The sequence below is a fragment of the Desmodus rotundus genome, chromosome 10 (genome assembly GCF_022682495.2).
Source record: "Desmodus rotundus isolate HL8 chromosome 10, HLdesRot8A.1, whole genome shotgun sequence".
Taxonomy (NCBI): domain Eukaryota; kingdom Metazoa; phylum Chordata; class Mammalia; order Chiroptera; family Phyllostomidae; genus Desmodus; species Desmodus rotundus.
The window spans coordinates 62,817,439-62,821,671 of NC_071396.1; positions in this window are offsets into that span (position 1 = coordinate 62,817,439).

Below are 4,233 nucleotides of genomic sequence, written 5' to 3' on the forward strand. Positions count from 1 at the left end.
GTTGCCAGATGGGTTGGGGGTTGGAGACTAAGTGAAAACAGTGAAGGGATTAAGGACAAATTGACAGTTACAAAATAGTGAGGGGGATGTGAAGTATAGTAAAGGAAATATAGTAAAAAATATCATAATCACTATGTATGGTCAGGTGGGTACTAGATTTACTATGGGAATCACTTTGTAAAATTATGTAAATGTTAACCACTATGCTGTACACCTGAAACTAATATAATATTGAGTATCAACTGTAACTGAAAAAAGTTTAGTTTTTAAAGAAAAAAAAAACCTAAGAACCTCCCAAATGCCCCACCTCCTAATACCATTACTTTGGGGGTTAGGATTTCAACATATAAATCTGGGGGAATACATAGACTATAACACTATTACCATTTGGTTGTTTTTTGTTTGCCCTTTTTTTTTTTTTGCTTCTCTTTTCCATTTGCTGCTTTTCTTTATGTTTTATTGATTTGTTGTGTGTGTGTTCACATGCTTTGATTTTTCCCCTCATTTTCTTTTGTTTTACTTCTATAGGTGTTTACCTTGTGGCTACTGTGGGGCTTACCAGACATCTCATAGTCATAACAATCTATTTCATGCCAATAGCAGCTTTAATCATGTAGAAAACTCTACATCTCTCCACCCCTTTATGTTGATTCACAAATTAGTTCCTTATATATTATCCATTAAATTTAGTTATTTTTAGTTTTAGTTATTTTTATTCTTTTATTCTGTTTTAGTTATTTTTATTCTTTTAAATTCTATACCAAAATTACAAGTGCTTTACACACATTACAGCACACAGGATCCTGTATTTGTCTATTTACTTTACCAGAGAGCTTTTTATTTTTGTATGCTTTCATGTTGCTGTCTAAAATTTTTTTGTTTCAGTTAAAAGGACTCCCTTTAACATTTCTTGTAAGGCACATCTAGTGGTGATGAACTTCTTCAGCTTTTGTTCATCTGGAAATTACCTCTTCATTTGTGAATTATAGTTTTGCTGGATAGTATTAATTGCCAGGTGTTTTTTTTTTCTTTTAGCAATTTGAATGTATTATTACTACATTCAAATGTATTATTACTATTATCCACCCCCTTCTAGCCTCTAAGGCAGGGATGTCCAAACTGTGGCCTAGGCCGCATGTGGCCCAGGATGGTTATAAATGCAGCCCAACACATAATCATAAACTTACTTAAAACATTATGAGATTATTTTGTGATTACGTGCTGCAGTGTCACAAAAAATAAATGTACGTATGCTCTTCTTCTTCCAGTGTGGCCCAGAGATGCCAAAAGGTTGGACACCCCTGGTCTAAGGTTTCTGCTGAGTGTCTCATAGGAGCTCACCTGTATGTGATAAATCACTCTTTTACTACTTCAAGATCCACTTTGTCTTTAACTTTTGACAATTTTTTGATTATAAGGTGTTTTGAGTATGAGGCTGGCTGTTCAGATTCATTCTACTTGGAATCCTTCGAACTTCTCAAATTTAGATGTCCATTTCCTTCCTTAGATTAGGGATGTTTTTCAAAAGCCCTTATTTTTTCAAATAAGTTGTGCTTTTTCATCCCCTCTCTTTTCTGGGACTGTCATAATGCATAAATTGGTACATTTTATGCTGTTTTATAGGTCCCTTAGGCTTTCTTCATTTTTCTTTTTCTTATTCCTCTGACTTGATAATTTCAATAATCACAATTGTTGATTCTTGTTTGCTTAAGTCTGCTGTTAATCCCCTTAATGAATTTTAAAATTGTTATTGTATTCTTTTTCTTAATTTACTCTTTATTGAATTTTTTTCCACAGCCATTTAGTCTCCTCGTAGTCCCCTTCCCCCAGCCAGTTATTGCATTATTTAGCTTAAGACTTTCTGTATGGTATTTTTATAGTTTCTCTTTGTTGATATTTTGTTCATATATTATTGTCCTAATTTCACTTCATTGTGCTCCCTTGTAAATCATTGTGCTTCTTTAAGACAATTAAATTCTTTGTAATGTAATTCATAGATCTCCATTTCCTTGGGATTCAGTTCTGGAGTTATTTTGTGCCTTTAATTGAGCTATGTTTCTGTCTTTCCTCCTGCCTTGCTATTGTTTTTCTTCACCAATCAGCCTAGTTAGATTCTGGGGCTCCCTGAAACTCTGCAGAATGCAATTTCTCTGGGCCTGTGTATATTCCTCAGTTAGAGAGGTCTGAAGATTTCTTTATCAGGAGCTCATCATCTCTTGCTCCCTGTGCAGTCTGTGACATTGCTGGTTCTCCAGTGCCGCAGCAGCAAGGTGCTACTCTCGTTCTCAGCGATTTCCAGGCATGCAAAGCATGCTGATTCCCCATCATCACCAAGTCAGATGAGACAGGTATCAGTACCTCGACCAAAGCCCTGAAAAGCTGGAACATTGGACCCACACTTTATTCTTCTTTCCCTGCTGTTGGAGCTCCAAGTGGGTGCCTTCCCCTGACTGTGCACAGCTGTGCTGGCCTGTGGCACTGCAGGCTCTCTGGGGCTGCAGGAAGACATTCCTGCTCTCCCTTGCTTTCAGTGGCCCCCGGATGTCTAATATATGTCAATTTTGTGAGTGTTGATCAAGTCAGTGAAGTTTCGAGTCAGTGAACACAGGAACTAGTGTCTCCCCAGAAGCCTTCTAAAAAGCTCGAATATTAATGCACATCCCACTCCTCTGTTCCCTGCCACCCCAAGCCATAAGCTGGTGGTTTTTGCCTAATCATGCTCATTTGTCTACTTAGGGGAGGAGCAACTGTGAGTAAAATGAAACAACTGTTCTTACCCACTCCAGTGGAACTGTTTTCTACTGTGCTCACCTGCAGTGGCACAACTTTCTAACTGGTTTCCAGACTTCTCATAAAGGTATTTTAGTCCACATATTTTTTTAATTTTTAAAATATTTATTTAGGGTGAGAAACATCTTTATAGGAGACCATTCTGTGTGGCGTGGACACAGCTCCCCCTCGGAAAGGCCAGTGGAAAGCGAGGTCCAGCACATAGGACCCACACCCACAGACAGGTTCTCCTGTGGGGAATCAGGCCTGCACTGTACCTAGGCGGCTCTGAGACTTGCTTTTTGGTAAAACTCCCTCACCCTGAATTGAGGCAGCAAATGTTTACTGCACATCTTTAAAGTAACTTCCTAAAATCTATCCTAAACCTCCCAAGGATGAGTATAACCAGTTCAACTACTTTTCCCTTTACATTTGCAAATATCCTTCTTTTTTGATGTAATTAGCAACATCCTCTCCTTTGTTTTCTGTAAAAGGTAACCTGAACCTGTGCGTATTAAGGAAGGACATCCTCAATGTAATGTGCCCAGAAAAGAAATAAAAGCCTGTCAAGGCAAGGGTTGAGGTGCTCTCCTCTTGAGATTGGCCGTGCCATCCCTTTTCCTCCACAGGATTCGGTAGTCCACGTGAATTTGTCTTGTCTCAACCACAATGCCATGGACACTGCAGGCTAGTGTCCGCACCACATTTTGTTCCAGTAACTTTTGCATTCATTGGTTGCTTTTTGGATCTGTGTGTTCTGACCGGGGGTTGAATCTGTGACCTTGGCTTATCAGGTGGTCCATATACTACTGATAAGTTGGTGTATCGGTGGGGAATGAGGGCTGGGACTTCCTATCCCACCATCTGACTGGCATGACCTCACTTTAATATTTTAACCACAAGAGAAACAGAAACAGGCTATGGAACCTAGAATGATTTATATATGACAAATAAATGATTTATAAGTACTACAAAATAGGGTTGTACCCTATTAATATTATAAGCCCTTGTTTTACAGATGCATGGAGTTATAACACAGTCAAATAGCAGATGTTTAAGATCATGTGTAAAAAACTGACTGGTACGCAGTAGGCACTCAAAAATGAAAACTATTTTTATTTATTAAATTCTTTTGAGATGGGAAATTATTCTAGATTATTGTATTGCGCCCAATGTAATCACAAGGACCCTTATAAGTAAAGAGGGAGAAAGAGGCCATGAGCCAAAGAACGCAGCTTCTAGCATCTGGAAAGGCGTGGGACACTGATTCTCTGGAGTCTCCAGAGCAGAGACCTGCTAACACTTTGAGTACAGTGAGATCTATTTTTGGACTCCTGACTTCTAGAATTATAAGGTAACAAATGTGTTGTTTTTAAGTCACTAAGTTTGTAGTAATTTGTCACAGCAGAAATAGGAAACTAATATAGAAGTCTGAGTTAAAAAACTAGACAGACACATTTCACG